The sequence below is a fragment of the Cydia fagiglandana genome, chromosome 5 (assembly GCF_963556715.1).
Source record: "Cydia fagiglandana chromosome 5, ilCydFagi1.1, whole genome shotgun sequence".
NCBI classification, from domain to species: domain Eukaryota; kingdom Metazoa; phylum Arthropoda; class Insecta; order Lepidoptera; family Tortricidae; genus Cydia; species Cydia fagiglandana.
In genome coordinates this window covers 18,860,072-18,874,753 of record NC_085936.1, presented here as the reverse complement: position 1 = coordinate 18,874,753, position 14,682 = coordinate 18,860,072, and the positions used below count along the sequence as shown (strand labels likewise).

Sequence of the window (14,682 nt, the reverse complement as noted above, 5' to 3'; positions counted from 1 at the left end):
TTAGCTGGAAGAGATCCCTTTTAGGGATAAGTTCGCCTTTGTACATAACATTTTTATTTTTGTTTTGTTTTTGTCCATTTTATGTAAACCTGTTTATGTGCAATAAAGTGACATACATACATACATACATACATACTTTTGAAAGACAAGTCATAACGAACGGTAACTGTAACTTTTTCTAACATTGAATACATACCTACCTAGGTATATTTTTGTTCAATTGCCTAGTGTATTTATAGCAATGGGTATTTACAAACCGAATGGACGCGTCCAATAAAAACAATTAAATTTAGCTAGCGGCAAACATGTTTAAAGAAACTATTTCATATCTTGAGAAATAAATATCTAGAATAAGCAGTGTTATCGTGCAGAAATGTTTATGTAATTCTTGTAACTCATCGAAGTAATTAATACGAGAATATCACTAATGTAATAAATAATTAATTTGAAAACAAAGGAGATTTACGCAAGTTGTGGTTTTGCTCGTATGCAAACAATAGGTTATGCTATTATCAATTTAATTTTAAAGTACATATAATAAGTAACGCAAAGTGTGTATATGTGTTCAACCTATGGGTTTTTTGAAATAAATACTTTATTAATTTATATCTAACACTGAACATATTATGCAACAATTTACGTGAAAACAATTGATTGTGAAATTCAACTTAACTCATTTGTCATATATCACAAAAGTCACTAAACTAAGGAGTGCTGGTCAACACAACGCAGTTATAATTAGCAAAGGAAATAAGATAAGGCCAAGGTTAATGCAACAGACAATGGAAATACCTAATGACTAACTAATCAAATGAAGAGAAATGTTTTTATGGGTCTCGTCACTGTGAAATTCAATACGAGGTATTTCTTGTTCCAGTGGCGTAGCGTGAACTAATCTAGCCGTGGGCGAAGTGGCATCTGTGAGGCCCCTTTCTATGTGCCCCACCGAAGGGGCCTCGCGCGAGGCCCCTTTGGGCGCGAGGCCGTGGACGGCGGCCCACTTCGCTAACGCCTAGCTACGCCACTATCTTTTTCGTCGACGTCAAAAATATATTTACAATTTTCGCCTTAATATTACAAAGGAGTAAGGTGCAAAAGTGTAAACATATCTTTGACGTCGACTGTTCAACCTCTTCATCAACACGAGATGGTATTTAGAATAGAAAGGCCAATTCTAGTTTTTGTTTTAGTTGCGCTTAGCTCGGTCAATAAATACACAATATCTTATCAAACAATAGATTAACAAATCTATTCACATACATACCTATACGTTACCTAATGTGGTACTGATTTGTTTTCTTAACCTTCTTAAAATAAACAGCAACAAAATAATTGGTTTAATTTTATGATAATACCTACTGTTTCGCTAATAATATTTATCAACATGCGGCAAACATGAAAATGGCAACAGGCCAAATGCAAGAATACAGTTTGGAATTTATGAAAACCCGTAATGTTGTTGTTTTATTTTTAAAATATTTGTTTATGCCGGAAAACCATAATACAGACATAGAAAATACTTCAAATAGCGAATTGTTTCTTTTTCCCCGGCATTCCCCTCCTCCTCCTCTTACTTCCCCAGAGATACAAAAATGATGAGATTTCGTTGTAAGTAGATAGATACACTTTATACTTATTTACGACACACGTTAAGTGGAGGGAAATTCTCTTTAGCCAATTTGGGATTTGGTTTGGGGTTTCATAACACATTCAGTGCCAGCGCGAGCTACGCGCTACGAGTTTAGGCAATAACACGGGAAAATCCGCATGTAGTGACAGAGAACCCGCCTAGCGGGTCGCTGGCAGTGAATGTGTTAATTTCATAGTTGTGTATACAACTGAACAGACATCGTAAAATGTTGCACTGCAAGATAGCATTTAACGTTGAACGCATCTAAAAATATCACAACGATGCGATAAACAACAGTTTGTCCGGCGCTGCAACTTTAATCTATTAGCATTTTTCAATGAACCGGCAACTCGATTCTGATTAACAATTTGTTATGGGATTGAACTGGTTTTGATGCGACCATGAAGATCGCTCATGCATTGGCGCATGCAAAACTTGCAATTTGCAAAATAAAGTCAAAGTCGCGCGTGAGATACGCGCGATCACCCAAGACGATCGACTCTATCGTATCACTAGTTCAAAACCTTAAACAATTCGATAAGTCAGAACTGGGCTCAGAGTCTTGTTGTTTATAATATAAGAAGCTGCAAAAGTCAGCATTCCACTTCACATGCTACCTGGAATTGCGCGGAACCTGTCCTATTTCTACGTATGAGTTGGTATGAGCGAAGTCTGCAGGCGATAATTTCAAGAAATTGCGTGCTGGAATTGTATACCTATATGTAGAGCCAAGCTAAAATCTAACTCTTCTACACGCCCTAACTTCACAAACTCTAGACCTTAGTCAAAATATGTGGCTTGGCCGTTGATAAGTCCAAAACTACTCGTACATCGGAAATTCATGATTGTTGACCGGATATTTGGCTCGTCTTTAGATTTCGGGAACAGTAGTTATACCTACGTATAGGCGAAAATAAGTTGTTTTTCAGTATCTGTATGAGTATGACACGCGTGCCTACTGACCAATGATAACAACATTTCATTCAATTACATCATCATTTGTATACCTAAATTAACACTGTTATAGTACTATTATAGTCCGAGTAACGTAAAACTAATATCAGATAGTTATGAATTGATCCTTACATATATATTACGAAGGTACAGCCTACTTGTATAACCGCGTTTTGATAGCCTTAGCTTCATATAAAAGTATATTCTAGGAGCTGTGGTACTACACATAAGACTCAAATCATGAAAATAAATTCGTGAAGTAATTAAAACCAAAATATTACACTTTGCCAATCCGCGAAAATATAACGTGCTAGTCTAGTCAATCAGTGCTAACGCCTAATATAGTGCCTGATTCCATTCAATATTTTTTTCGTTCTCCGACCGTAGTGTCAGTTAGAACACTTAGAACGGATGGCTGGATTTTGGCCGAACTACGTTATAGACGGCATTTGCATTTAGCTCGTAAAAAACTAATCACGTGTAGGCACAGACGAATGCCTACACAATTCAAAAGTATTTCGCAGTGTGTAGGCGTGCAAAAATAAATGGACGCAGTCAAAATAAGACGTTGCACACTTTAGATTACTAGGAATTATTATTCGTTATATTCGTGTCAGTGAAATTTGAACTAAAATATAATAACTAAATGCTGATCTATAGGTTCATTTAAGCACGGTAGAAGGGTCGTGGTTTAAATTATAAACAAAAGTATCTACCTCTCAAAAAATGTATGTACAGTAAAATCAGCTTAAGAAGGCTCTGCCAGTGCTCAGTGCCACTGTTGTCGTCACATTTTCAAAGAAATTTGACGATAAAGGTGGAGTTTCCGCACTCAGTCGCTTGCCAAGTCAGTGCAGAGTTAGCTTAGACGGACTCTAGGATATAGATATATAAAATACTAGTTTTTGCCCGCGACTTCGTCTGCGTTGGATGATGATTGATAAAAAATATCCTAAATATGTCCTTCCCCGAGCCTCAAACTATCTCCATACCAAATTTAGGCTAAATTCCTTCAGTGCGGTGTAAGTACATAAGTGTAAAGAGGCAGATAGCAAGTTAACAGACAGACATACAGTTACTTTTGTATTAATAATATTAGTAACTAAGGATCATCATCACAGATTTCTAAGATCTTTAAAAGTAGCCAATACCCGTAACTTATTACGCCGAATAAAAAGCCTCTTAAGCATCAAGTCGTCGACAGTCACCCACACATCGGACAATTAAAATATCACGTTGCATAAACATAACCCGAGCGTAATAGGTCGCCATTATTGTCAAAACACATTCGTACTGGTCGTGTATTCATGTTGCTGGACGAGTCGCAGTACCGTGCAGGATGACGAAGGCCGATACACGATGACCGATGACCAACCAAACTTCCGACTGACCAATGCCTTCCTGACAATGGTCGAGGCGTAATTACAGAGGTTAGCACGGTCATATTGCTCGGAATCCTCGTTTCCGAAATTTCCGACGATGTAGGCGCTTAACTGTAAAATCGTGACCCACTTTAACTACGCATAGTATTAATAGTTGGCTTTAAGACTGACCGGCGAGTAGTGTCACAAAAAAAGCGATTCTCCTAAGTCCCGATGTCTTTTAAAATGGCGACCTCAATTCAAATTTGAACTATAATGGAATAAAAGATGGTTCCAATTCAAAACTGCAATAATGCCTCTGGGACTTAGGGGGTTCATTTATAAATAACGTCACCTACTGACACAAAATATTTGAAGCGGTAAAATGGTTCATGAGCTCTCGACGTGGCAAGGCAATTGGAATACACACCAAAACACTTAAACAATTCCTGTGTCATTAACAAAGTTCAATAATCGCTTCGTTTTAGGCCACCAGTATAGGTGCGACGGAATGACGCATACTTGTTTATGGACCTAAAGATCAAGTAGCATTGGGGATGAGCTATCAGTCAAGACGAAGTGATTTGTGAATAAGCATAGTGAGTTAAATAGGTCACCGCTAACAACGCGTGGGTAAACAGGGAGTGAGACTTAGCAATTAATATTATGTTTCATGTTTTTTAACACTTACTGAGAAAAAACTGTGATGGTCTGTGATTCAGCAGCAAGCATGAGACAGGCCGCACAATGAGCTATCTATATTTTATATCGATACGCGAATATAAATATTCTATGTATATTTAAAACTGACTAGACTACACTTGACGCCAATAGTTAAAGTTTAATGACTCCTGCACCTATGATTCACATCTAGCCGTCTGCTCGTTTGCTGCTGATAATAAAAATCTAAATACACATAATAAAACAGACACGCTGTATAAATACTGACTGGAAGCGAACAGGACCTAGAGATATATAAATATGTAAAGCTCCTAGCTGTACCAAGATTTTTTTTTAATTCAACTCCAAGAGTGGTAAAAATTGGGTTGAAAATTTAGTGACACGAAGATCTTTGTCTATAATCTATAAGACGCTATACTGACATGATTTCGTCACAGTCATTGAAGTAGTATCATTTGCCTTGAAGACGTAACAGAATATATTATCCTATATCTATATTATCCGCAAACCAAGCTGACGACCGGGATCGTAAAACTTCTCATTCACACTTCCACAGTCGTAGCAGAAGTGAAAGAGATGGTAATATGATTTCAGTCGTCAGTTTGGTTTGTGGATAGCATAGCTAGGAGCCTAAGCTATATGTAGATCATGCAGAAGTCCTGTTAAGCAGTTCATGCGACGCACATAGATCACCGTTAACTAAATATGGGTCAAGTCGAAATTGGATAGATTGGGCATAATTAAGTAGCGTTTGCTGACTTAAGTTTCTATGTAGGTATTCTATTTAAAAGATGTTACTTTTTTTCTTAAAACAGATATGAGGTACGTCAATGTCGTCAATATAAATCTAATTTAAAATAAAGTTTAGGTAGGTACAGTAAAAACAGCAATCGGTAGAGTATAGGCGATAGTAAACGAACAAAAGATACCTCGGAATTTTTTGCCTTCTTTTTATAATGTTTTTATTTAACTTGCTAATAATGAATGAATGAGACGACGACAAGGTGTCTTAGTACCGGTTTCCGCAAACTTCTCTTGTCAGACCTGTGGCAGACTATGTCGATCTCGCATCGGTCTATTCAGCCATCAAAAACGGTGTTACACCATAAATCGTCTGATATAGACGAAAAGGCCTATGATGATGATGATGTATGAATGTTTATTTAGGTTCCAGTTTAAACAGTGCCTATTAAACTGAAAATAAGTCAGGTAGGAAAAACAGGTGTAAGTAAATAAAAACAGAAAACTTGCACCACAATTAAATTTCCGATTAATTATTTTAAAGGTTCCCTTAAACGAGTAGTACCGTACCGACTAGTACCTACCTACCCTTGGGATAGAAATTTTCTCTCTTTTAATAGGTACACTTAGTCCATCATAGGAGCGTAACATTCTCGATTCTTCAAAAAATTTACACGAAAACAATTTTTGCGTAAAGTTACGAGTTACTTTTAGCATTACGACTACGAATATTACGAATATAGAGCGGATTCATCCAATCGTCGCCAATGTAGGTCTGTAGGTATCTAGCATTGTATAGGTAAATTCAACAAGCGACTTTAAGGAATGTTAACACTTTGTACCTTATTCCATCGTAATAAGGGTAAAAATGATGAAGTCGACCGTAACTAACGCGGCGCTGGCGGTATTCTCATTGCTTCAAAGCCCTCGCCTTTGCCCTTAACTCAAGCGAACAAAGTAAGAATGATCGCACTTGTAACCCATTTTTGAAAATGCGTTTCCGCATCTGATCCGTGGGAACCAGCTATATGCCATTGGTAGGACTACCGTCTAACTATCAACGAAAGCGCTCCGCCTGGTGAGGTCGTTATCTACCGCGTGCCTCGATTGTAGGTAACCCTGTCTACCGCGCTGGCCACGCCACGACATTGCGCGACCGGCCTCGGCTCTGGCGAAAACCATAAGCTGCATAGGTGGGAACGAAATGACCGATCGCTGTCTCGCTCCAACCTATGGTTATCGCCTTAGGCGAAGCCAGTCGTGCAATGTCGTGGCCAGCGCGTAAGAATCTGGAGAATTGGAGATCCTACTCGAATTGTAAGATATAAGGTAAAGGCATTTAATAGTATTTCTCACGTATATTTTTTCTTATTGAGCTTACCGCGGAAGTAAGTTAATTGTTTTATGTAAGATTATCCCATAATATCTACTGGTCGGCCAAGTTTTGGTATGCGTTAGTAATAACAGCACCGGTCCCGACGCTGCGACTCTCATCCGGGCTGGGACGCGATAATAATACACTCAATTATTGGAAATTAAATAAAAATGGGAGGGGACATCCCCCACTGGCCATTGTGTGAACAACAATAAGATTTGCGTGAAGTTTAAAGTTATATATTGTAGTTTTATTAACTTTTACGCTGTGAAACACCACAACAAATTTCATTGAAAGTCGATAATCTATTAATGCGTGATTGAGGAACAAATGTCCATATAAGTATGTATTACAAAAAACTAACTTTCGCATTTATAATATGAGTAGGAAGACTCTTATTATTACATAATCGCTAATTAATAAATCAGCCGCAGAGGAAGCTAAAATGCCAGAACAACATGATTAAACTGATTTAATTTAACAATTGATTCAGACATGCAAATCGATTTTAGCACTTCGTTTTGCACAGATTGGTTGGTCTAGATTACCTATTCTCAAGAGTACAAAAAGAGAATTTAGAACTAGAAAATATTGGTACCCTAAAAAGGCGAAAATTTGGTTTGAAAAAAAACAGTGGCAATATGGAATTAGTACGAGTGTGCACTACAGTATCGATATTGACTTTAAATAAGTAGAAAAAAAGATTAACTTTATACAGTAGGTATATTTTATTCAAATGTACTATGTATATGTAGGTAAGTATACTAATTAATTCAAAGACTAATTAGTTCTAGATAAGTGAGCTGTAAGTAAGACAGAATAACTAATCAACTGTTGCAAGATATATAATTGTTTAATCACTATCTTATTAGTTACCTATTCTATTGTTATATCCTTCTATGCTAGATATTTTTGCTACACAACATATTTTTTTACTAGAATCTAATGATTGTCTAATGTTGTCATAATTTATAATTAGGTATAACAACAAAAAACGTGCAGGCCATATGTGTACCAAAATTGAGTTTGGATATTTTGTATATGCAAAAATTAAGATTAGTCATATTTGGTTTTAAAAATAAACACAAATCGAATCTCAAGCTGCAAAGCATCTGATACAGATTACATGGAATTTATATAATAAATGAAGATGGACCACTTGAAACATAGTAATTGGTTTCATATGTGGTTTATCTGACTTATTATATTATTAATCGGTATGCAAATACAGTAGCCTGATTTAAACACACACAAGTAAAAATAATCTTGCTTTTCAATTACATATTGGGGTTTTATACAGTATAATTCTTCAAAAAGCAGTGCATAATAGGTCTTTAAAGGTCCAAAGATTACAGTTCTAGCAAACTGTAGGCTTATTTGTCACAGAGGTGCTATTAAGTAATGTGTGTCCATGAGTCTTTGGGATTCCCAAACTATTTCCTTTGCACCCAACCTAGTGTGTCGAAGATTTTAAACTTTTGTTGACATAGTTGCATGCCTATTAGTAAACCTTATTGCAAAGAGATAGGGTTTACAAATGATCAATTGGATGTGTTGCTGTTATCACACCCTTTCACACTGTTGGCATGTCTGAGAATGTTAATGATAGCCAAATATAGAAAGATTGTGGGTGCTAAGTCAAATTACTGTTAACACTTTCTGCTGGCATAACCTCCTAAGGCCCTGCCATACATAAAATTCAAGTTTTGCCCAGTGAAATGATTTGAACCTGTCATAAAAAAGTTGATCTTATTTTATTAAAAAACCGGGCAAGTGCGAGTCGGACTCGCGCACGAAGGGTTCCGTACCATAATGCAAGTACTGACCCCGCCCGACGTTGCTTAACTTCGGTCAAAAATCACGTTTGTTGTATGGGAGCCCCACTTAATATTTTATTCTCTTTTTAGTATTTGTTGTTATAGCGGCAACAGAAATACATCATCTGTGAAAATTTCAACTGTCAGCTATCACGGTTCGTGAGATACAGCCTGGTGATGGACGGACGGACGGACAGCAGAGTCTTAATAATAGGGTCCCGTTTTACCCTTTGGGTACGGAACCCTAAAAATCGAATGTAACAAAATGCAGTAATGCAACTCTAATAGGACTAAATACAGTCGCCACACAGGATTGTTATGCCATTTACGGTTCTTGCTAAATTGGAAATTCTATAGCATAAGTATTGAACAACCAATTTAGCTAGGACTATGACCAAATGACTAAATGGCGCAACAATTGCGGAGCATGATGGTACCTACACCGAGCTAAAAAAATTGCATGCTCAGTATATGTATGAGTGAATTCATTAATGCATATACTGATCATGCAATTTTGCAGCTACAGAGCTGCATAAGCAGGTACAACCTCTGTACCTAATTGAATTAGTTAGGCTTAGAAATGCAATCTTTGCAACAATGTTTCAGATTCTAAGAATTCTAATTTTAGTATTCAACTATACTATAGGGTGGGGTAAAGTTGCTATAAAAGGGAAAAAACATATTGTCAGCTACAAGTTAATGTGTAGTTCAATATCTGGGGCTGATTTTATGGAAGTTTGTAATGCTTCTGTTTATAAGAAGTTAATCAATTTCTACATGGACCACATCAATGGGGAAGGCTTGGTAGTGAAGTTCACTACCAAGGCCACTTAGGTACCTAAAGTTGCTTAATTTTTATGCTTATTTGAAAATGGAGGCATTGAAGTTATGATATAGGTAGATATTGTACAAGATAAAATAGATAATATTATTAATATAATCCTATTAAAAGAAGTATTGCTCTGGCAAAAGTTTAGTTGCATCAACAACAACAATACATTGATAAACATAATAAGTAAATATAGCACTATCATCTATTGAATTGTTTTGAAAACATCAACCTGAGAGAATATATTGTTTTGAATACAAGGAAATTATTATTAGATTGAGCTTTCAATAGGAAATCTCATGAACAAGATTAGAAGTGTATCTAATAGATGTACTATCTATGATAATCAGGCATTTAAAGGCATTTTAAGATAAATTAAATAAATGAGTATGAGTATGAATAAGAGTTTACATTTATGGCAAATGTCGACTCCATAGCTTGCTATTAGTCTTACCATGCGACAAAAACTATGATGCCTGATGATAATATTTGTTAAGATTTAAATTTCTGCATTGTACATGAAATTGATAATTGGGTAGTTCAGTTATTTTAATAAAAAATATCGCCCATCAGATATCAATAGTATTGATTCTAAGAAATTATCTTTTTTTTATATATTCACAGGTAATTAGACATTTGCCAACAAAAGCTAATTCATGAACAATCAATACATTACCAATACAAGTATCAAATAAAATAAGAAGATAACTGTTCCTAATTATGTCTAGCAAGAGTAAAACTGGTAAATAATATCCTGTATATTGGCTTACATTCCTTATGCATTTAAGATGCTAGTTCTGAATAGGTAACATTCACAGCACTCACTGGTCAGATTGAATTTTTAATATCCTCGTGCCGCCCAATGTGCAATACATTGTACAAAGTGACACTCAGCATAACTGCCCAGACTTTAGAAATTAAATTCAGAGCTAAACGCCCAGTGTACAATACGCTGTACATAAAAGTTTATCAGATGTAAGTTTTAAATTTTCGCGCATAATTGGAATTTACCTAGAGGTCGTGAATGGTCGGTTCAGTGGCGACCATTTTGACAGCTGACGTTTGACAGATATTCATAGACGAGTGTTGTACTTCCGCAATTATTCAAACACGCGCGACACATGGGTATATAATCTTGATTTATTAAATTAATCATGGCTTTTATCGTTTAGAGAGTGACATAAAAATTATCCTAAATGTTTGTTTTATTGAAATATACCGTTATTTTTTTACTAAGGCACAAATAAACATTTTTTTTTTTACCGTAAGATTATGTTCATCATATTGCACACTGGGCGCTACTGTTATAAAAATACATAATATAACCTACAACTGAAGGTTCTTTTTTGATAGTTTATCTTAGGTCTGCATGATGATTTACTTGTTGAATAAGAGCTGGAAGACTTTTTGCAATCACACAATAAAATTTGTGATCCTGAATACCAACTTTCTGGTGATGAACCAAATATTTACAGTTTTAGTGAAAAATAAAGTTTCGAAAGATGTGATACTGAAACACAGCAAACATACAATAACTTATATATAATTAAAAAGGATTTTAAGTTGTATGTTAAGGAAGTTTATTAACTATTTTTCAGACCTTGTTATAAAGCATTTCAGTGTCAAATATGAATGTTAACATACATAAAAAAGTAGCTCAACACTAATAAAATGTTTTCTAATTATTTTTGACTTACGTGGCTCTTATTATGTAACTATTTAAGCAGAATAATAATAGTCAGAGGCTATGATATCGCGATTACGTGCCCTAAAGTTGATTTAAAAAAATATATTTTATTACTTTATAACATCAGTCAAAAATAGGGCAACCACAGAGACATGAAAATCTAATTCTAGGTAGTTTTGGATATGGCAAACGCAATGATAGAGGAAATACACTAATCCAATACGCCTATGAACAGAAATTATCTATTATGAACACATATTTCAACAAGAAACCTAGTCGTCGATGGACATGGGAAGCGCCAAATGGCAAAACTAGAAACGAAATCGACTTTATCTTGTGCAATAATCCTAAATGTATAACAAATATAGAAGTCTTGAATCAAATATCTTATCCATCTGACCATAGACTGGTGAGATCAACTGTCATACTACAAACACCAAAAAAGTCCAGAAGATCCTATAAATCCTCACCAATGTCATTAAAAACAAATGAAGAAAAAGCCAAGTACATAACAAACTTAAAAGATAAATTGCAAAAGGAAATGATACAAGATTGCTATGACATACAGAGTTACTACGACAAGTTGGAAAATGTTATAACAAAAGTCTAAAAACCAACAACAGTGTGGGAAATGAACATCAAATACTAAAGAAATCAACAATTAACCTTATAAACAGCCGCACACAACTAATTCGAACTCCAAACAAAACAAAAGAAATGAAAGAAGAACTAAAAGCACTATTCAAACTATGTAACAAAGCTATAAAGAGAGACTACAACGAGCATAGGAAAAAAATTATTGAAAATAACCTAATAAAATATAGAAGCAGCAAAAGGGCTCAAAAAGAACTAACTACAAATAAAGAATGGATACAGAAACTCAAAAAAGGACAGACCGAAACCAAGACAAGAGATGACATCATAAATGTAGCTACGAAATTTTACAAGGAACTTTATAGTGACTATCCGGATATTAGACACAACGAAGAAGATGATTCCTGGGAAAATACACAAAGCAGTGACTTACAATCAATAAGTGAACAAGAAATAAGTGCACATATTAAAAAACTAAAAATGGAAAAAAGTCCTGGGCCCGATAACATCAGTAACGAAGTGTTAAAAATAGGTGCACCACTATTGCTTCCTTACCTGACACAAATGTTCAATGCGATATTTAGAGCAGAACAAGTTCCCAAACAATGGTGTATATCAGATATAGTTCTTCTCTATAAGAAAGGAGACCCACTAGACATTGGCAATTATAGGCCAATCAGCTTACTGTCTAGCATATACAAACTCTTCACATCAATACTGCTAAATCGCATAACACAGCAAATAGACAAAAATCAACCAGTTGAACAAGCCGGCTTCCGCAGTAGTTACTCCACTATAGACCATATACATACGCTACAACAAATTTTTGAAAAATACAGTGAGTTCAACCTTCCTCTGTATGTAGCCTTTGTTGACTATAAAAAGGCTTTTGATAGCATAACGCACAAGTCAATCTGGAAAGCACTTACATCCTGCGGAGTACACAAAACCTACATAAACATAATCAGAAACATCTACAATCAAAGCGTCAGCAGAGTAAGGTTGGAAAAAACTGGAGAGGAAATACCAATAAGAAAGGGAGTAAGACAAGGAGACCCCTTATCACCCAAACTTTTCATAGCAGTACTGGAAGAAGTCTTCAAAAAAATCAACTGGAGTAACCAAGGACTGTGGATATGGGGCAAATATCTCAGTCATCTCAGATTTGCAGACGACATTGTCATCTTTGCCGAGTCATCAAAGAAACTAGAAGAAATGATGCAATCTCTGGCAAAGGAGAGCATGCGCGTCGGACTGTACATGAACATAGAAAAGACTAAAGTAATGACCAACTCTAAAACTCGGATAATAAAAGTGAATGGAAGCGAAGTGGAGTACGTAAATGACTATATTTATCTAGGCAAACAAGTGTCCTTCAATAAAAAACAAAATGAAGAAGAAGTCGACAGAAGAATAAACAACACATGGAGAAAATACTGGTCACAAAAAGAAGTACTTAAAGGCGACTACCATCCAAAGTTAAAAAAGATAATAATGGACACTTGCATACTACCTTGTCTGACATATGGTTGTCAAACATGGACATACACAAATACAATAAAAAATAAAATTTCCACATGTCAGCATGCCATGGAAAGGAGTATGTTGAAGTTAAGACGAATACATAAAGTCAGAAATGAAGAGATCAGGAAAAGAACTAAACTTGTGGATGCCCTAAAACAAACACTGCGTCTAAAATGGCAATGGGCTGGTCATGTGTCAAGATATACAGACAAAAGATGGACTAAGACTGTGACTGAATGGACAGGACCACCTGGAAAAAGACATCAAGGAAGGCCACAGAAGCGCTGGTCAGACGACATAGTTCAAATAGTTGGAAAAACAGGAATAAATTGGATGAAATTAGCTACAGATAGAGAACAATGGAAGGGACTCGAGGAGGCTTTTACCCAATAGGGATCAGTGAAAAGAATTAACAAATAATACAACAACATATAAACAAACATTATATTCGCTGAAATAAATAAAGCTGTAATAAAAAAATAAATATAAATAATAAACATCAGTCAAAAACCCAATGTGCATTTAAATGAACAAAAGATACGAAGGTGGAATTCAGTTTACTGTATTCATTTTTATTCACATATACCCAGAAAAAAATTAAAAAAATCCTGCTCGAGTTTTGTGTAAAAAAAAAATGTTTGAAGTGCGTGGGCAGTTACGACTTCAAAATATTATGGCTCATATATTGCACACTGGGCGTTTAGCTGATCTTCCGTTTTTTTTCTTGGGCGGCACGAGGATATACAATATTCCATCTACTAATCTGTTAACACACTTATTAATAAAAAATAGTAACTAAAAACTGATAAGATTATTTATATCTTCTTCTAGACTATAAATTAGTAATAGTCTATAAAGGAACTTATTTTGTGGGTTGTATTATTTTGCATTGCTAATGCTAATATTATTTTTAAGGGTGAAAGCAAGTCTGTGCCAATGTACTACTTTGCTAAACAAAAGGAGGTCAGGCAAAAATAGCACACAAACAAACTCGGCAGTAAAAGCCTCCCAGTCTTGTAATTTGCTATGGTTAGCAAGAATAATAAACTACTTACTTGGAATCCAAGAGAAACTATTAGATTCAAGGAATCCTCGGTATTAGCAATGATTCACCTTCTGTTTACTCCGGTATAGTCATTCAACACTCAAGAAATCAGTACAGGGGCTAAACTTCGTAGCGCTTGTCACTGAGTAGCTTCGTCATTGATTTGATTAGCACTTTTAACTAGTTCATAAAAATCACAAACACTACAAACTTAAGGTTACATTTATATTTTAATGGAGTAATTATAAATTAACATAACTAATTACTCGCGATTTATATATGTTCTTTCCCAAACACAAAACGTTTACACACATAAAGACGATCGCTATTCTGACTGGACTGACTGCTAGTGCTGTACTTGACAGCATGTATTCAATCATTCATTCATTCACAACTCTTGCTTGAGTATTATAAGTTGGTCAAGCAGATCTTGTCACTAGAAAA

General features: G+C 35.4%; 1 protein-coding gene across 1 annotated transcript in view; it reads right to left on the bottom strand.

The window, feature by feature from the left end:
• Nucleotides 1-14,561, bottom strand: part of LOC134664754 (protein draper) — a gene marked incomplete at its 3' end in the record, with an annotated part of 48,148 nt that extends 33,587 nt beyond the window's left edge. The window contains exon 1 of the mRNA XM_063521499.1: nucleotides 14,249-14,561. The remainder of the gene's footprint in view (nucleotides 1-14,248) is intronic.
• Between the last annotated feature and the right edge of the window lie 121 nt (nucleotides 14,562-14,682).